Source organism: Battus philenor, unplaced genomic scaffold, assembly GCF_028537555.1.
Source record: "Battus philenor isolate CCGP_79_NKW_IND1 unplaced genomic scaffold, ilBatPhil1.0.hap1 SCAF_2, whole genome shotgun sequence".
In the NCBI taxonomy this organism is placed as follows: domain Eukaryota; kingdom Metazoa; phylum Arthropoda; class Insecta; order Lepidoptera; family Papilionidae; genus Battus; species Battus philenor.
The window spans coordinates 15015544-15037691 of NW_027181682.1; the positions used below are offsets into that span (position 1 = coordinate 15015544).

Consider the following 22148-nt stretch of genomic DNA (forward strand, 5'->3'; position numbering starts at 1 on the left):
TCGCTGCATACGGGCAGCGCATGAGCGGTTATCGTTGCGATCTTTGGTTGAGGCCTGCCATGGAGGCTGTGCGCGTCCATCGGCTGAAAAGAAGAAGAAGTCAGAATCCGCCCACCACGAAGAAATCGAAAACGTTTCACCTACTTAATTTAACTCGATCATAGCCAATATTCACGAGAAATCGATTCGAATCGATGAAACTTTTAGCGACTATTCGTTCGCGTGTTTAATGTTCACAATTCATAGTGAATTATGTGACTTTGTCTCATTCCGGTTTGTTTATGGACGTTCGTGTTGGTCCCGACGCTTTATTGTAGACATATTTTATCTGTGTTCAACGTTGATTAATAATATAATCATTGTTTATGGGTAAGAGCGCGTTTTTATGTAACACTGGTTTTCGTCATGAAATTTTTCAATCGATGTTCGATTGGCTTTTTATTTTTAAGTTCTCCAATAACGATTATAAAAGAAATTATCACAAGTTTAGACTGAAAATACGGTATAAAACAACGTTTACCTGAAGTGTAAGGAGATGTATCACTTTACGTAAAAATAGATAGTCAGAGATAGAGAGACTGAAAAAATTAGTAAGCACAATAAGGCGTCATATAAAATAAAAAGATTGCTGATAGAAAAGATATAATTCATTTATTCAACATAGGAATTTTAAATAGAATTCTTGATCGTCAACTTTTTTCAATCTATTTAATTTTTTATTCTACTCTGCTTCGTAAGGTAGTTGTGGAGAACAAACAGGAAGAAACTCTATAATAATATATCTTTTAATAGTTAAGCAACACAGATTTACGTACGAGTGGCTTATGGAGGTCCAGCCCGAAGCGGCTGGTCTTTAGTCTCATGCTGAATAGGTTTTCATATATGCACAAAACAACGTAACACGCATACACACACATCTACGCATTCACACATACGAATCCATTCGGAACAATTAAGAAATGTTTTCATGTATATACATACATGTGTAGTGTTTCGTGTTTTCATAAGTTTTATTTAAGATTATTTTAATGTGTAATAAATATATATTATTATTATTATTAACAAAATAACAAAACAACTCGGGAAAATACTATCAGTTTCACAATCAGTTTCCCGTGATTTTAAATTAAAAAAAGTTTATTTCCCGCGTAATCAATGAGCACAGATAATCAAAGCGCTCGATTTTATTCTGACGTTTATATGATTTATTATTGTGTTTTTTTTTATATTCTATATTGAAGTCGCGATTCCATACCTAGAAAAATGATATCACCGTTGACGCGACAGTTTTTTGCAGTGCGTCGCGTTCCGAGCTGTCATTGAATTGTCTCACCCCTCGTTCATTGTAAATTCGACTTTAAGCCATCGAACGAAGCTTGATAACGATCGCATTAATAATCACGTTAATCCATATCGAGCAACCTGATGTGACTAATCGAATCAGAATTATCGAGTGGCAGATGTAATGAGAGATTTTGTAAAATGTTTCTTATTACATTGTCACTGAGTTTAAAATCAACTGGAGCTGTGTATTAGTTTCCGTTATAAAAACACGCTGTGTTTGGTTAGTTTAATAGAAGATTTCGCAATAAAGCGCCGCATCCTGTTACGGAACAGCAGCAACGATCTCAGGATGTTTTCGGAACTATAAATTTGAAATTGACTAACTTTGAAAATACACACTAGTTGTTTACGTTTATGAAATTTCATCGTTATATAGGTAGTAGAAACATTTAATCATTTAATAGAATGAGTCTTCAAGATTCAGACCAATATTCAATATCATCGTTTCAGCCGTAGCACATTTACCACTTGTCCCTCTTCTGTTTTCGTATAACCACGAGCAGCGATAGCTCAGTGGTTAGGACTGAGAATTGCGATCATAGATCACGAGTTCGATTCCCTGATTACAGAGAAGAATTAAACACCAGATACATAGACTATATAGTGACCAGTTTCAGCCCAGCTGTAGAGGATATGCAACTGTAGGTCGCGTGTTCGATTACCCGGGATATAATCTTATATTCATCACTTATGTTTATAAATTATACACGATCACCACCGCTCATAAATAAGTTTCCAGAGGATGGGTAGCAGCGTGCTTTGCGTACCATAGTACCACACTTCGATCGCCAATTCGCCTGCCAAGCGTAGCGATTATAGCATTCCTCCATAGATATCTTTAGGGGAGACCTATGCCCTGACGTAAAACGATTGACTTGTGTAATAAGACCGCTCACTAAATTTTCTCTACTATTATATAACTATGTATATATTTTCTAGCGTGTACAATAAAGAGTATTCAATTAAAAAATTACTGCTGATGCGTGGAGGAAGCGACTTGCATCCTTGATCCGAGATCTTCATTCCGAAACTTCAAAGCCCCAACGACCTTGTGCTGACCTTCACTGGGCTGACCTCATCAAATTTAAGATCGAATGAAGAAGGTTTTCTTTATTATTTGATCTAATAACTATGATTTTATGTAAGAGGCGAAATAAAAGATTTTCCATTTATTTATATAGTTATCGCATTCCATTTTTATCGCTAAATAGTAATTACAACTAAGAATAGTATATAAAATAAAATAGCATTTCTAGCGCTTATTGTTGCTAAGGTGATATATTTTTAACCGTTAAATGAACTAAGCTAGATCCAGGCGCTTTGTTCACGGGACTAATCTCTAAAGCCCGCTGTTAATGCTATTGTTTTAAACGCGAATTTATAATGCGGATGCGTGGGAAAATATCACTACGTATTATCACTATATCCTGATATAACCGTGGAAGAGCTTCGTCGGAAATTGTACAGATAAAATAATGTTGATAAGACTTTTTAAATTTATTACTTTACTATTTAGAAATATGACGCGAAGTTTCCTACAAGAGTTACTAATCTAGAGTCTAAATATCATATATCGATTGTGTGTTGACCATACAGAGCATAGGCAATCAAATCCGCAATTTGAGCAATCCGTTTCACCGGAAACAAAGAGTGCCCGCTTCGACTTTTAGCCGGGTTAATTAAAATGTCAACAGCATTTATTAATGAAAACGACGCGGTGTAACCATTCGACTAATTATGGTGCGAGCAAAGATTTTAAAATATTTTCATGTTTATTATCTACGTTAATTACAATGTAAAGTTTGTTAAACACAATTTAGAACATTAATTCGAAGCTATTTTTTTTAATTTAAATTGAATTTGAACTTTTAATTGTGTATAAAAATTTTAATATCACAGTTCTATATTATAACTGAGATATTACAATTTTTATTACTGGACAAAAAATAAGACGTCGTACGCTAAAAGCCACTAGGAGCATTCGTGTGATTATTAAGGGCCTTGTGAATAATTTTAATAAATTTCAATACGATAAAAAACATGTTTTATACGATGAAATCAAATTACGTCACCGTCTGTAATTTAATTTCTGAAGTACGAGATCTAATACGGTTGAGTTCCCATATTTTATCATTGTCCTGTTTGAACATGGGCCTGCCTGGGAGACTTGTAATATACCGTTCGAAAGCGGCCTACATTCAGATATCATTCATCTATTCAGATAAAATGTCTTCGGAGGAAGGGACAACACCTTGTTCCGAAAACCGACTAGGGAACAATTAGCTAATACAATCTCCGATGAAGCTGTAAAAGCCAAAACGGCTAACAGCGCGCATCAACATTCGAATATAGCCATAGCCTACATTCAGCGTCTTCTAACGACCTCATCATGGTCGTCTGTCAACTTTGTATGTTCTTAAACTGTGCACGTAGAAATTACAAAACGAATTCTATACTGCAATTCAATTGCTATATATTTACTAAGTAGATAACCGAGAGTTTTGATTGAACGCATTTTAAAAGTACTCCTTAATTTCATTAAGTAAAGGATCGCACCCTTATCGTGCGTATGGCTTTCGCGATAACATTGACTACGGTCTACGTCATCAATCACCCTGCGCGACCGAGGGAGGCAATACGAGCGGCGCTGGCAGCGCGTAGCGGCCCCGGAGTGCCTGATCTAACTCACGGTTGATACAAGTGCGTAATTAATACACATATTCGAGTACGAGAAATGTGCTTGTTCTATTATATTAATAGTGTTCCAAATATAAATGGACGGTATGAAAACGTGATATAAGTTTTAAATTTAAAAAATTATGAAGGAAAAATAGTTTATGCAGTAAGTTTTAAAAGGGGTTAATGTATACCTCATTTGCTGTTAATTAACGTTGATAGGTTAGACCGGTCGTGGTGGCGATTACCATATATACCATAATCGACCTGTAGCCATATTTACTAGTACTTAAATGAGAGCTTTACATTGTGAGTAGCAACATCTCTGCGAAGATACGTCGTATGTAGAATTGTGTTCTTTGTCCGTAGTGGAAACGTTCGCTTATTTACATGTTCCCTTTGTGACATGCATTTTTAAAATTAGACCTCTTTTTATGAATCGCTTTCGCGTTCTGATTTTAAGCTTTGAAAACATCACGAGTGTTTTAGAAAAAAGCCGTTCGAAATATAAATGAAAGTTATGAAAACGTTTTTCGCTTTGTTTATTTATTTGGATCTCTTTTATTTATACATTTTGTCGGTTCAGTGAGATACTTTATTACAATTTGTGGCGTTTAAATATTTGTGAAATCTATTTAAGCTGCTTTTTATATTCTCTTTGGTTAAATTAGAAAGGGGATCAAACAATGATGAACGTAAAACCATTATATTTTATTTTAAACAAATTTTGGCATGTCTGGCAGACATTTTAACTAAAGATATCATTGCCCAGGAAAAAGTCAGCTTAAATATTAAAAGTATATTATTAGATAAATCTTATCACAGCATTCAAGAGTTTTTAGTAGATCGAAATGTGTGAAACTTGATTTGTTGACTCATTTACATGATCGATATTATAATATAAATATAAAAAAAAATATATAATTTTTTGTTAAGTTTCTATAATACTTTTTTAACAATCTTTACACACATCATTTCTCTTCGTTCGCCACATTCTTATGGTATCACAATTTAATTTTACAAATTCAAATTCCTGCCCTTATTTCTGTATTTGTAATGTAAACACTCATATTACATTTCTTTTTGTTTTACGCGACCTTAATTTTCTTACTATCTTTATCTTCCATTAGGGTGGCAATGGTGCATTTACAGCCTTTGACAGACATATTTTTTTTTATATATGGTCCCCGCTGTTGGTGACCTCTTGTTCCTCTATCTCGTGTGGGACAGGGACTTTTTAATTCTAGTAATTTATTCATTTCTTTTTTTTTATTATTATCATTCTTCTCTTTCATATCATCTTATCTGTCGTACTATTTCTTTCATTCTACAATTTTCCCATTTCATTTCATTTCATTCTATTAGCCATACATTCATCCTCAACCACTACATTCTAGGTTTGACAGACATATTGTAATATACCTCCGTAGTTAGTAAGGAACATAGTGGAACATCTTTAGATGGGAGATCTTATATTAGCGTCCGGAGGAGGCTGTCGGTCCAGATATTAATCATGGGGCGTGCCGACTTATAATGACGTCCGTACGTGTCGTCGCCTCCTTAATGACGACTTCAGGTTCGTAATAAATCAAGTTGATTGGAAACACACGCAAGCTAGATTTAGGAACATCAATCATATTATACGAGCATGGCGTTGCTAACCGTAGTGAAGACGACTTGAGATCTTTACGAGAATATATTTAAATTATAGTTCGAATGATTTTTAATAGGAAAATAAGTGTACAATATATGTAGCGGCTTACTACAGGAGCCCTGAGATTGAGAAAACTTGTGTAGTATTTTGGGGCCACCTGATAGAGCGATAGCCTCTCTCAGACGGCTTTCAGTCGCTGCTTTAGGTTTAATTATATCCAAAGTTATTGAGCCTTTAGGTTGGTAAAGCTGAAGTACATTAGTGGTTAAGGATTGTGATCACTGTCTGCCATAGTGATTCCCGGCAACCGTTCACATATAGCAGCATACAAAATATTTAACGAGTTTGATAACGTGGATGGGTAGTTAGTGAATAATATTTCTTCCCTTTCCTCAGTCGCTGGTACAGATACGGCTTGACCATGAAGCTCATTGGGGGCTACAGTTAAAATTAAAGCAAGGAATATTTATAAATTGTATTTTTATTACGAGCAACATTGCATCGAAAGTCAGTGAGTGAGAGAATGCACGAACGAGCGGACGAATTATTTAGTGTTGCTAACCGATAGGACTCTAGAATATGATGAAGCTTGTAAAGTGATTGTAAAAGTCAAATCCGATCGACATACAACTCATCAAGTGCATAATTTTGATTAATAATCGATGTCATACATTAACAAACCACGAAATTAAGTGTAAATGTACCAATTTGATATAATTTACGACGCTGCATTATTAGATATTGCATATTCATTAGTCATTTTTTGATGAGAGCTCGATTTCTTTTAGTTGTACACTTTTAGTTGTACACTATACACACTCTTTGAAATACCACTGTTATCATACCAAAATATACTAAACTCACATGCAAGAGAAACGAAAACTTAGATAAAGACGACATCTTCAAGTTGAACCTTTAATACAGTCTATCTGTGAAGAGGTTCATGTTTTTAAAAGGCAAAACTGTTGTCGGCATTTTAATAGTTACATTACCAAGATACAAATTTCCTCTTGACATTTCAAGTAGGCTTACTCTCGAATTCTATAAAACTTCTAATAAATTAATAATAACATTAAATATAAATAAATGACAGTTAACACAATCGACAAGGAAATTTCATACCATAATTTCTGTAAAATACAATTTATGCATGATTATAATCTTTTTGGTGTTTAGTGAATAAACAAAATTAAATATTGGCATAGGTTTGGTTTCTCCCTCGAAACTAATTGCCAAACGCACAGTCGTTCAACGGGAAGTCTATGCTAAAGATTTCTATACGAGATCGAATCATGAATAACGAGATTCGTTGATGAAGTGATCTAAATATGCCAGCAGATTGACAAGTTGAACTAGCGGTGGACGTAAATAGCAAGCAGAACAGATCGCCTTAAGGCCGTGTTCAACTACCGATTAGTGCTAAACACAGAGTGACTCTGTGTTTGGCACTAATCGGTGAAACATAACTCCTGAAGATGCCCCGTGGAGGGTTGAAAAACGTGTTGAGTAATTTGGCGGTGGCGGTTGTATGATTCGCATTGTTTGCCGCATATGCATTTATTAGCGGGCTGGCGGGCGGTGCATTTGTTGCACGACTACCACTGCATGTGCGGAAGTGGCTGGGTATTGGTCTTTTTCTTACTTAGGATGGACTTCCGCAAGGTAACGCCTGATTCCATTAAATACATCTTCAACTAGTCATATTGGAAATCTATGCAGGAGGATCATGTCCATTAGACATACTATAGCTGATGATGCTGATGTATTGGCATCATTGAATCTATCGGTACATTAGGAGGTTAGGCGTCAATGCTTAATGACTTTATATGAAATTCAACTTTATTGCAAACAGTGTCTTCGTATCACTATTTATTATGTACCAAGCAGACGGATCTCCTAACGCGTGCGGATTATACATGCTTTCTTTTCACTCTCTAATTGCTTTTGTAGCGCGTCGTTTGAAGGGGTTTTCCCTCCGCGCGTTCCGTGCCACGCATCTTTGTGACGCGGGCGTCAAATGACTGTTACGCGGGCTAATGAGCAAAAAAACTGAAAAAAAAAGAGAAGGGTTTGCCTAATGACGCTCCCACTTACAACGTCGGACATGGTAATAAGACTTTTGTAAGTGGAACATCTTTCCTAAAAAGCAATGTGAGAACATTTTTTTCAAGTCATATTTTTAAAAACGGTTTGGTTATTTTGCAGGCTTTGAAAGTGCATCGTTGGTAAATATTTGTAAGATGATAGTGAGATTTGAGATACCTTTCAGGAAATGAAAAAAGACCAAAAAAAAAAATTAAATTTTCTCTTCATTTATTTATTAAGATTTCTTTCCTTTATTAGTATTTTCTTGAACTACATTGGTCTTTCACATTTTCGATTAAACTTTAAAACTATTCTATGGTAAACTGGTTCATATTTAAGAACGAAAATATAACATAAAAGATTATAAAGATATTGTGTGAGATTTGAATGAAAATATGCAAAATATTAAAACGTTATAAAGTTATTTTACATTTATTTATTTATGTTGAAACGTTGATGTGAATACGAATAAACATTTTCCGTATAACATTTTCAATATTTATTTCTAAAATCTCTTTGTCGTAATAGAAAAATAAACAGTATTCCAATAAAACGTGTTCTTATTTTAAAATACAAAAATCTGAGTTTTCCAGGCGGTGCTGCACGAGCTATGTCGTTCTTAATACTAGTGTTTGTAACGGAACACAGAAATAATCCCCGTAGCCTGTTCCTCGCGGAGGTCGTGATAAAGCTGTGATCACACTTTGGCGCTAACCGAAACGGCACTTAGACGTAGTTGCCCGACGAAGTGTCGATTCGAATCGCATTTAACGACACCCCGCTAGTGCGCTAGTAACGTTTCGATAGTTCGCAACTTTCCGGGGTGCGATACGAAAAGAAGTTTCGCGTACGTGATCGGACTGCGACTTGATGCCGAATTATATATTTTACGTATAATGCCCTCTCCACAGTTTCCTTTGTCTTGCATTACTTATTTGAGTATCAATATGTAATACTTTTTATAAATCGCTTAAAACTTTCAATGCTTTTTAAGACGAACAGTATATTTAATTTTTTTATTTACTTTCTATTATTATTATAATATCTATTTTAATTACAGTAACCTATATAATAAATCGACTCTACAAAATGTTTGAGTGTGTCGATTTTTAATCATTTAAATTTTATCCCTTGTACGAACTTCTCCTCGCTTAAGGACTTACTTAAAAAGTCACTTGATTTAAATTACAACATTGATACATAATATTATAATATTTCACATTCTTATAACAAATTCGTGTACATATAAACTTAGATAATATCTTGAAAGTTTCATATAAGAACTCGTGTTAACATATAGGTGCTGATTATTATCGTAACTCGTAACCCTAAAACCAACTTTTGTAAACAAATACGGCTTCCATGAGAAATGACAGTTTGAATAATTTTAACTAATATTAACATAAACAATAGACTCTTTTGAACTACTTTGATGCAAGACTTAATTATTTTTTTGTTAATATCAAATCTGACTATTTAAAATTGGAATTAATTCAACCGCAGTCAAAGAGCAAGCGTTGCCAAATTTGGCAACTTTGATTGTTCTATACTGAAGCAAATAGCTCTTGCATTATTGCCAACGTAATCCGCATTTCTACACTCAATAAGTTTATTTCGTGGTCAATGACTATTAAATTATAAATGAACATGAAAATAGGTATCTTATAGTACATTTATACGAAGAGAAAAATATGCAATATAAGCCATTTTTTTGTAAATCTTTAAAAATAATCTCTTTATTCGATTTGGACTTTATTTAGGTATAGCCTTTCTGCAGCGTATGCCATGCGTACGTGTCATTTGCCTTGTTTAGAGTCCTTTCCTGATCCGAAATATCATCTGCCCATCACGTCAAACAAATATAACCACTAAATTAAATGTCCATTAGTGCAGCCAATATTTGTAATCATACATAAATACATATTTTTCAATATTTTAATGAATGAAAGGAGTAGCACAGCTATAAAGCAAATAAAATTAAATGATGTGTAAAACGAAACAATAATGAAAAAATATGCGGAGCGGCTTTTTGCTAATAACAATTTTCAATAAACAACTTTTAAATGGTATATGGTTGCGTTCTTGTGGGAACGACAAAAAAACATCGCTTTAAAAATAAAGATAAAATTCATTTATTCAACATTAGAACTTATTGATCGACAACTTATTTTATTTAATCTATTTTATTTTTGATTCTACTCTGTTTCGCAAGGTATTATAGTTGTAGTAGTAAGTAGTAATTGAGAAATAGAAAGAAACTCCACAACAACACATATTATAACAAACTTTAACAATACAGATTTATACAATATACAGTTTATCAAAAATAGCCTAAGTTAAATCAAAATAAGCGACATCACTTAAATATTCGTTTATTAAATAACAAACCTTTTCGTGTAAATGATTTTCATTTTATAATTCAAAGTCGACAGAAAATCACATATAGCGTCTAATTGTTGATGTCTCCTCCCGTCTGTCACACAACAGACAAGCCTATTGATCCATATAAATATAATAAGGTGTCACAAAATAAGTAAGAACATATAACGATACATAAATTATTAAGGTTAAAAATTTTATATAGTTAACTCACAATTAATTTAGATAGCAATACATTCGCAAGATGACTCCACCAACAACTCCAAACTCCCTGGAGGTCGGAGTGGGTGCAGTACAGAGCCAATATCCGGTGCATGGTGCTTTAGCACAACAAGGCGGCTCGCGTGTGCCAATAGCAAACCCGATGGCGTCCCGCGATACGGCGCACGCTATGAAAGTCGATTTATGGTGCCTTATAACATTACTAAATTCTAACTTGACAACAGCAGCTGTTGTCCGAGATACGTTTTCTTACGGAGAGTTACCGTACGTATATATATGTTATATATTATGTATATATTCTTAAGCATACGGTTAAGAATATATAGAAGCTTATTATAAGCTTAATATTAAGCTTGCTGAGTTGGGATTTCGCCGCGTTGAGCTACAGACGTGATCACAATAATCATCATTATATCAACTAGTCATTGAGAGATCGTCAGGATCTTACAGCACCTTACGGCCACGTAACTATTTTATACGTCTACCCAGTGCAGAATACTTTTAACTTGTTTAAACTCGCAAATTAATTATTTAGAAACTTTAAGAAAGAAAAGGAAAGTAAATGATGGCGGGCACGGCGTATGCGGCGGTAAGTTTCACCGTCATTTATGTCAACAAACTCCTACATCAGTTTTAACAGCGCCTATGGCAAAATAACCATCGATATTAACTGTAATAAATACATTTAAAAAACTTTTAAGTTAAACGTTTTTTTGATATCCATATTGTGGTGATTGTGGAAAAATATGTACCTAGTCCGCCATATTGGAACGGCGTCCATCTTGAATTTTAAATTTTGACATAATCATCGTGTTTTACTAGTGTAGCCCTTTCATTTGATACCCATATTGAGAGGGTCAAGGAAAAATATGTAATCCGCCATTTTGTATCGGTGGCTATCTTAGATTTATAATGTTATTGATTTTATTATATTGTATTGTCATCTAAATTAAATGTGTGTACCAAATTTCAGATCAATCTGATAACAGGAAGGTGCTTAAATTTCATTTTCTAATTTTGACCAAAATAAACAAATTCCGTACGGGTCGAACTAAATAAAACCGTTTAAAAACGTATATGTACAAGACGCCTTAATATCTGTCCCTTCCAGGCGCAATTGAGTCGAAATGCTAACCGCGTGTTAAATAATGTTTCAAACAGACGTCTATTTTGAGGTTGGTCACTTAGGAGAGTTCTAGCAATTTAAAAGCTCGGCGGCTTTCTGATATAGTGAAGCATTCATTTAACGAGCTGAGACAAAGCTCCTGAGGGAGAAGGCTTAGTTACTAAAAAAGAGATTTAGGCTATCTGCCCACCGCGCTTCGATTTTTTTAACTCGCGAATTGTAGAAGTAACTAAGACTAATACTACTAATAAACTTCATGAAAAAAAAAAGCTTGATTGCGATCTCTCGTAGAAACTTGTACTATATGATTATTTCACCTGTAAGACGATCATTGCTGGACATAGCACTCCAGACATTTTCAATTCTACCGCTTGGAAGTGGCCTGCATCAGCGTCTCCCGGCGACTTTAACAAGGTCGTCTGTCCATCTTCTGGGTGGAATTCTTACGTTGTGCTGGCCGGTCCAAGGTCTCCACAATAGACCCCAGCGGTATGTGCGCGCGTGTGTGTGTATGTGTGTGTGTGTGTGTGTGTGTGTCGGCCTATACACGCCCACAGCAAGGAGCAGACCTTCACCAAAAATATCTAAAGGTCGATATACTGTACCACATTTGTCAGGCGGGCTGGCGATAGCACTGTGGTATTATGGTACGATTTAGAGGACTTTGCTGTTCAACCTCTGGAACTTTATTTTGTGAGCAGTGGAAATCCTATATAATTAATTCATTGTGAATTATATAAGATTTTATCCCGGGGATTGAAGCCGCGTCCTATTATCGCGATACTCAGCCTCGTACCGCTGGGCTATCACTGCCTTATACTATTTTGTAATTAAAAATTATATCCTTCGTAATAAAAGTAAGTAAATTACGGTGTTGATATTAAAAAAGGCATGGCATCTGTTAAATCGGCAGACGAATGATGAATTGAATTACACAATGCAGCATATAATTCGAGCGCTGGAGAAATAACACGTCCAATTAACTCGAACAAGCTTATCGACGATCTGGTTCGTGATTTTTTGTTCACCCAGTAAAGAAGAAACGCAATCGGTAACAATTATTTTTAATAAAGAGGTACGATGGTATGTTCAAGTTATTTTTTTTTTGGAGTTAACAATGCGATGTCGCGAGATTTGTAAATAAAGAAAAATGTTGGTTTTAAGCGATCTTTGTTAATTAATATAATTGATTATATCTGCTCATGGGACAATTTAAGTTTTTTTTCGTTAAGAGATGTTATATGACTGAATGTTTGAAAGATATAAAAATATTTTCAACTGATTACATCGATTTTTTATTGTTTTCGTTCTCATCGTTTTAAATTTTTTCTAAATGTAATCTACTAAGAAAAAAATATTTCATTAGTAATATTATGGTAAATCCGAGAATTCATGTTTTATTTAAACGTCTTTTGGGATTGTCTAGATTAGATCATCGAGCACCAGTCGTGTAGTCGAAAGAAAGTTATAAAATTAAATATATTCAAAACCATTTCGAAATTACTCTCGTCGAGTATTCAAAGTTATACATTAGCGAAGAACATCAATCTCTTAAATTGAAACCTTTTTAATTTACGTCCCACTGTTAAATGAACATTCAAAGAGTAATAAAACATTAAATAAAATTGCTAAACCGTCGGCTGTGAAATGATTATTTAAATTCGCATTTTCATTTTACCCAACAAAAAATATAAACGCGTGAGTAATTCGCTTTTTTAAAGTTAATTAAGAATAAGATAACGAGGCGCTACCTTTTTTTTTCGGGCAAGCCATGATCGAATTTCGCTCGGGCCACTGACTTCCGAAATGTCAAACGTCAAAACAAAAACAGAAAATATGCGCGTAGGTTACGTACTGTATTATCTGTGACATTAATTGCCCGTCAGCGGTTTAATGGCCGCATTACTGAGAATTTTTCGAACGGTAATTACTATTCACGGTTTTATAATCGATTCAGCGCGATTTTGTGCTGTTATTAAATAAATAAACAATGTTTCAACGGAAATAACAAATTGAATTTTCGCTATAAAATACTAATAAATGTTTTTGACTATATTGTAGTGATTTAGTCGATATCTAATACAAAATTATGTCAAAATCATTACAAGATTTCACATTATAAACAGTGTTAATGGCGTCTTATGTAAAATAATACGTCTATGTTCCACTAACTCATGATCAAAACCAAGCTGTCCACAATATTTTACCAACAAGTCTTTCAGTTATTTTGTTTTTATCGTCAGCAGAACACTAGATAACTCTAAAACAACTGCACCGACGAAAACAAAAGATAGGCATGAAAACAACTCGTCAACAATCCCGTCAAGGCGTTTTAGGTCGGACACGATCTTTAGAAATGAAGGAACAAGTAAAAAAAATTTATTGCGTCACTAATTTGTCAAGAACACGCGCATCGAAAACTTCAGCCTAATCGATTGTCGATTGTTAGTAATGTTTTAAAGTGTATAATATTTTATCTGTAATACCAATGAGAGTAATACGTTTGAAGATTAAAAAAAAGTCAAACAGTAAAGTTGTTCTATTTTTGAACGTTAATAAAATTCGTCTAAATTATTGTATTAAAATAGCCGAATCACCCGCATATTGGTCTCGGTCGAATTTCAACACGGCGCTTTCTAGTTGAGTTATCACAAACAATGATCCCTCCAACTTCCTTCCCCCGGAAACAATACTGATGCACATCGGAAAATATGAAATGGCTTTGTGGCCTTTAGATATAAACAATGTTTAAGTATTTCTTTCAGGAATTCCGTATTAAAATGCTACATGGTTAGAAAATATAATATGGTATTTCAACTTTATGGACACACCTGACTTGTGTTTGTGAACCTCAATTTTTTTTTCTTTTAAGCTTATAGATGCCCACTGCAACGTATATGCTTCCTCCGAAGACCATAATAATGACCGGTCGTGCGCTGCCTGCATCCCCCAACGTCTCGCGTTCTTACTATGTCATCGGTCTACCTAGTGAGGGGCATATCCACGCCACGTCTACCGGCTCGTGGTCGCCACTTGAGAACTTTTCGGTTCCAACTGCCATCTGTTGCACGAACCATGTGCCCCGCTCACTGCTACTTCAGACGAGCAATTCTTCGAGCCACGTCAGTGATCTTGATCTTTCTGCAGATCTCATCCCCCCCCCCCTTTCGTGACAAATATAGATCTCTTTAACTAACCTCTACTGTAAAATACAGCTTATTTTGCTCGTTCTACTAATTGCAGGACATTTTTTGTTTTAATTTCAACAAGTGTGAAAATGAAAAACGCCAGCGAACAAACCATATAGAATTTTTTAAATTTATGAGTTTGCATAGTGACGTTTCGTTAGTCACTTTTATATTCTGCGATGTAAGAGTTTTATGGAGTAGTATATTGGATGTCTTCCTTGTTTAATCAGCCCACATTGTCTGCAAATTTGACTGCTGGAACTCTCTTTAGGGACTTTGCCAGTGATTTCTTATATTTTCAACTTGAAAGGGAAAATTATGCAGCCTGATAACTCGCCGTCAAAGCCACCCAGCGTCCAAGACGTCGTCGCCGTGGTGAATATAAAAATAGAGCCGAAACCGCACAGGGCGGGCGATATAGATCGCTGAGCGAACGCTCAATACTCTAATACCGGTAATGGACGCCGACACGGTCGGTCTGCGTTCGATTTTCCGAATCGTTTGCGCCGTACGCCGGGCCAGATAACGAGAAATGTCGCGACTATCGTTTTATGTGCATCGAAGATTGCCAGCGTTCGTACCGCGCCCTGCCGACCCCTGACAGTACAGCGGGCGTTATGCGAATACGTCGACGATAATTTCGCTTAGTATAATTCGATTTCAAATTCCATTGGCAATTTTTAGACTCGGTTTCATTTGAAACCGTTCGCCACTGTATATTTTTATTCTCATTTTTTATTTTAATATCTTTTATGTATTTGAGAACTTACCTATTTTATACAGACTGCTAAGGCTTTGAGGCTAGAAATTTGTCAGGAAATTTTTTTTTCGCCGAAATCAGCAGAGAACAAAAATTCCAACTGCAAAATGGGTGCCTTCAGCGTTTATTTAAAAAATGCACATTACGTATGTTTAACAAATTACATAAATATGTTACGTAACAGTTTGTAGGAAAGCAACTATTATTTTCTTCAATTACGAAAAATAAGTTACTAACATATACAAAGATTGTGTCCTTAAAATATAAGCCACCCTTAAGAGATAAGATGATAAAATGTTTCGTAACACACCACACATTCCAGCTAGGACTGGAGTACCTTATATCTTTCACATTATTTATTGGCCTCGGGAAATACTATTTCAATCAAGGTTGTGTTCCCCGGTTATTTATATCTTATACGAAAGCAGAGATTAATCATTCGAATATTTTTACATAAACATCAAAAACAACTTTCTTAAGTCGTAAAATATAAAAACTTCATACATACCAGGAAACTTGTCCGACCGAGAAGGTGACTGGCATTAGTAAAGTATCTGAAATGAAAACAAGAAATAATTAATTGAGGAATTAAGTTGTAAGAATTATTTATAACACGTTAAAAATAAAAATATATTGAACATTAAAAGACAGCTGGCCTTATGGTTGTCTGAAAACATTGTATGTAGAACGAATCCCCACGGTCTTATTGGAAATGTGTACTGAAAGGTGATTAATGTAGGTTTTCGTGGCTTTTAGCGAAAACTAGAGAATAAGAGAGAAACAGTTTATATATTTTTTTTCAATATAAATATATAAAGGTTACAAAAAAGTGCCTGGGACAGAGAATGACAAATGACCATACATTACAATGTTGTGATGTGAATAACGTAGTGCAAATCACATCACAATGCTGATTTTCAGTGACCACCGGATGATGCATTTAGGGACGCTGAAATGAGGTACGCAGGCGGTAAACGAATTAGCAAAATATATGGTAAATGTATATCCACATCATTATCGTCATTAAAGAATAAAGATAAAATTCATTTCGAACTTCTATTGACTCTGACTGATAGTCAACTTATTATTAATTCATTTTATAAACTATAATATTTTTGAGACTACTCCTCGAGGTGTCATAATTATGGACAATACGCAGGAAGAAACTCCATTTCAGACGTAAAACCTACACTGCTGAAGTTAGGCCTCATCCATAGATTTCCAATAGGACTGGTAGGAAGCGCATGCATCCAGTGTCTTCTGACGACTTCAAAAAGGTATTCCTCCGCTGGGCTTGCTGGTTTAAGGTCTCCACTTCAGAAACTTAAGGCTCCAACGGACATCTGTTTTACGAGTTACATAGTGTCCACTGTACTCTTCACACAGTGATTAATAACTGCCTACTGAATGAAGGTTTGAATATACCTGCATAGCTCATGAAGAATTCGTAAGTATAAAATTACTTAAAAAACATGTTTATGTTTTATGTACACGTAATGAAATGTTTAAGAAACGTAATTGTAAATTGTCTAATGTAATAACATCATTAAAAACTATATGAAGACACAGACGATTCGAGAATTATATCATAAATCTAAGACCATGCATCTTATAAGGCTTACAATTGTACGTGAGGACAAATGACGTCACAGAGTCGAGTTAACAAAGTAGAAGACGGTACAGCGCGGTTTATAATAAAGCGAGATTTTCTGATGAGATCTGCCTACAAGCGATGCACGGACGGACAAAAGATTTCGATTAATCACGTCGCTGAGTACAGTCGCGGCGAAAGTGCATTCTATTTTTTTTAGTTCTATTACTGAATATAATAAATAGTAGATAGAAAACGACAATAACAAGTTGAATATTTTACGGAAATCTATGTTTTTGTGATGTAAATTTTGTGTTATAAAATTTAAGAAGTCGTTGAAGTGAATTAATAGTTTTATAGTATTAAACGAAGATGATGAAAATTATATGAAAAGTAATACCGGTAGTTTTCAAACATGTCTAAAAAAATCTGTCAAAACAAAAATGTAATAGAAAATTGCAGATGGTATATAATAGACTAGTCTCGTCTGAAACGATCAAGTAAGCTCCAAATGTTAAAACTGTTTAAAATTTCCCGCCATTATCTTTAACTTCTAACCTACAAGCCGGCTAAGCGTTGGCATTTGCTTGCTAAAATCGCTCGTTCTATTACTACTGTATATCGTTACGGAAATAACACTTGACGACATCTGGTGGTGACAGTGGAGTATAAAAAAGGAGCCATTACTACGGACTTTATTTTGTTATCACCGGTATGTTCTATACTTTAGACTATTATTATATACTTGATAGAAGATAAACTTGTAGTGTATAGTTTTACATGAATAAACTGGTGAATTTTCAGCTAATAAATTTTGAAAGATCCTTAAAAATGTTACTAGTAGATTAATTAATAAAATAAACTTCTTTTGTAAATTCTGTGTGTAGTAGTTAACCATCCAAGGATTTCATCATCATTTCAATGACAGCTAAACACAAGCCTCACCCATATATTTCTAAGAGAACAGGATGAAAGTAGCCTGCGTCCAGAACCTCCTGACAACCTTAAATAGGTTGTCTGTCCATTTTATGGGTGGGTACTACCCTGCGCCTTCAGATCCATGGTCTCCACTCCAAAACTTTAGGGCACCAGCGGCTCTGTTCTACGCGGTATGTGGATTTTTTTACTGCTAATTAAACTTTCCAATCCGCTGACCTGCTAACAATGTTGATTTCGTAGGAAAATACCGAACATAGCACAGACCCTGGTGTTTATTCGATACAATTATACCATACTTATCCAACACCTAAACTTTAAGTAAATATTGATATATGAGCTCTGGTTACATGTTACTCGTGAACAGTTTGATATTTCTTGAGACTTCCAAATGTTGATTTAATATTTGACATTGTTCGGTGTTCTACAAATGAAACTGTTGCTTCAAATGCTTTCATATAAATACGTGAAAGAGTGACTAATTAATTAGTAAATAAATAAGAAAATAAATATAAAATATACAAAATAAATATGTATAATGTTTCCTGATTCATAAGTAAAAGTAATAAAAAAAAAGTTTTTCACTTTATTACCCGAGTGTACCACAGCGGACGCGTGGGAATGCGACGATGCGAAATATCTAGATTACATTCAGACAAGCCAGTTGCACCCGAGTACCATGAGTTTCGCAACGCGACCGACTGTAATGACAATAGTCTGTGACTGTACCGCTCATTATATTACTATGTGATTATGTCGGCTTATTATGCTGAGGTACCACTTTGATGATATCATTCTTATTTGTCACCCTTTTGATGTAACTTGACGCAATACTAACGCTTATATAGTTGCGTAATCTTTATACGGGATGGTTAGTTAAAGGTGTGGAACTTTTAATCGGTTTTATTAATATATAGCTCCTCATCGTAGTCTTTTTAACCCATAGACGCTCACTGTAAGTAAAAACTCCACCTCTCCCCCCCAAAGAAATCTTTGGGAGGATTTACTATAATCACCACGCTTGCTAGGCGGATTGAAAATCACAGCGTGGTATTATGGTACGCAAAGGACGCTGTTGCGTGAGTGTGAATTAAAAAAGATTATAGCTCAGAAATCGAACCCGCGATATATGATCGCAAGTCTCAGTCCTCTACCGCCGGGCTATCACCGCTTACCTATTTTCAACCAGCTATATAAAATGATTACTTTTGCAAACGTTATATTATTTTTATCTAACAAAATGCGACTTGCCACAACTTCTGACAGTAAAACATCTGCAATGACCGATAGTAAATCATAAGCAATTTTCATGTGTAATAATTCGAATATTGCAAACTTTTTTTACTATTTTATCAAGATATTATTTATGATTTCTGAAACCATTGACCGTTGACTTAAAACCTTTTTACTATGGATTTGATAGCGTGTATCGCACAATTATAATTGACAGAAAATAGGCATATATTCACCTCTTTAAAGATTTTACACCGACAGCCGTTCACTACAAACCTAGCAAATTAATCAGGTTATTTATATCAATTACATAAACAGATGTCCCTTTCTTATTTTAGATTATTAAATGTATAGCTTCGTTCCCACGATTTACATAGGATAAGTAATGTTATTTCAGGTCGATAAACAAAGTTTAAGATTGACCTATTTGCATTATAGTTGAATTTGAGATATCCTTATTGATTTCAAATTCAGTTCAAATGTTCCTGTGTAAGTTATTTAACTAAATAGAATAATATCTAAAGGTAATGAATTTTAACACTGCCTTTAGATGAGTGGTGGCCACAGGCTTGCGCAGTGTAGAACACGTCCACCCACAACATGGATAGACGACATAGTTAATATCGTGATAAGACGTAGAATATAAGCAGTTTTTGAAACGTTCTTAATAGAAATATATAAAAGAAACCTATCTCCACATTAATCTAAACAATACGTCAGGCGATGCATTCGACGTAGATTTTAAGGTTGCGGATATAGGATCCGCGAGCCCTGAGTCCGAAGAAGCTGTAAAAGATAGAAAGGTTAACATCGTTCAGCACTAATCATATATAGCCCTATGGCAACGTGCTACACTTAAAATGGTGGTTATAGTGGAGGTTGTCTAAAAGAATTTTCTCGTAGCAAAAATAGACCTCACTGCTCTAACGTATATGTAATAAATCGTATTAATAATCATTCTCTTTTAACTGTTAATCCTTTTTTTAATAAATATACTAACTAATACAAATCTTATGAAGCTATGTTTGTAGGTTTAAATATTTATTTAAGCTTTATTAAAAATATATAAGATTGCAGCGTTCATTGAGGAAAATATTCATACCTTTTCAAAGCGACGTCTAAATAATAATGAAAAATTTTAATTTTGAATTTATAATCACTTTATATTTCAATTATTTCTTTTACAAGCTTCTTTTGTAGTAATTTCAAAAGTGTATGACATATAGTTATTTTTTGAAGCATAGTTTTTTTATTGATTTATTATATATAAATTTAAACAATCTTTCGGTTATAGCGAACAATTGTGTACAGCATAAGGAGAATTCCATTAGAACTCGATTCGGCAAAAATTACCTCCAGGAGGTTCTAGCGTGATCCTATGTGAGAAGAGCGTACAACAAAATCAAACGATTTGGTTTGTAGTGATTCCTCTTCTTTTTCTTTTCAGCTGATGAACACCTACTGCAAGAGATAGGCCTCCTCCAAAGACCGGTCCTGCGCTGCCTGCATCCAGCGACATCCCCCGACCTTGAATATGTGGTCGTGTCACCAGGGGGAGGTCTATCCAACTTTAGGTCCTAACGACCATCAGTTGGGCGAGCGATGTGCCGCGCGCCACTTGTGACAAACAATTCTTCGAGTTACTTAGTGATTACTTTCATAAATATCTTTAATCCAGTAGTTAGAGCAGTATTCATTCTCGCCTTATCATGCAAAAATCATTTACAATGTAATAATATTTTTTTAAAATTTCTTAAAGGGTTATAAACTTTGTTTATTACATGATAATTCTGAAACATTACCTGAATGTATTGAAATACCTTACGGTGATAAGAAACAAAAGTAAACAGACTAGTGTTTCATTGTTTCATCAACAATTTGTCATCATCATTATTGTGTCGACTGATGCTCTTCTAAAGATTATCACGATGACCGCGCTAGTCTAGCGCTGCCTCCATCGACTTTCCGAAATCTTTTTCTATGACGTCGGTTAAGCTAGTGAAGTGTTTACCCACGCTGAGTTTGGCTTGTAATCATCATTCGTGAATATTTCGGCTTTAACGGCTGTCGGTTGCACGAGCCACTTCATAGGAGTAGTTTTTGAACTACATCGTTAATCTTAGTTCTTCTGGAAATTTCCTCATGTCTGTTAGACATTACAAGGGAGATGGGATTTTGTAATATCGTACCATGAGTGTTAAAAGATAGTAAACAGTAGTAGAATATATTTTTCTTCATTCATATTAATATTGAAGAAAAAAGTGTGGTTTTTGTAAATAATTTATGCATCAATTGGGTTTGGTCAAAACAAACGTTCGGGCGGTGTCGGAGAATCTCTTCCGTGTTCCGAAACAATTTGATTTTATTAGCCCTCCAGCTACGCGAGTGTTTCACGTTGCCCCGGGGACTTTTTCTAATTTACCTTACCAGGTAGTGATTCACTAGTGGCTCATCTGTTTGCGGTAATTGCAACGATTTAACATTCGGATGGCAACACTAATTTCAGAATGCGAGCGCGTCGGAACAGAGATGCGCTTTTAGCATTATCTCCGCCGGGAATTAATTTTGTGAATGGACATTTAATTAAATGTTTCACGTTTACGATATCTACTCTTGTAGATGTCTCTGTTCTTAATTTATAATTAAACGAATATACAGTGTGTTACGTTCTAGGTGTAAAAGCTTTTTATGGATGATTATACAGCTCATTTGTTGTAAATGGTATGTGCCAAAAATTTATTTTCATACACGTATGGGTATGATAAATTTTTGGATCAGTACATATTAAAATTATTTATCGTTTACTATTAGTTCTTTTGCTTGATGACATAGGCCTGTTGCGTATTAATGAAAAAAATAAATTAATGTAATTTATTTCAGAATAATCACTTCACACTGAGTGAATGGAATTAGGAGTAAAAACTTAAACGCTTTTTGCTTATATTTACCTCTTT

General features: G+C 34.7%; 1 protein-coding gene across 1 annotated transcript in view; it reads right to left on the reverse strand.

Moving 5' to 3' along the window:
* The window catches only part of LOC137922125 (carboxypeptidase N subunit 2-like), a 268323-nt gene extending 252328 nt beyond the window's left edge, over positions 1–15995 (reverse strand). The window contains exon 1 of the mRNA XM_068765007.1: positions 15943–15995. The gene's annotated coding sequence lies outside the window, so the exon portion shown is untranslated. The remainder of the gene's footprint in view (positions 1–15942) is intronic.
* Positions 15996–22148: the final 6153 nt, after the last annotated feature.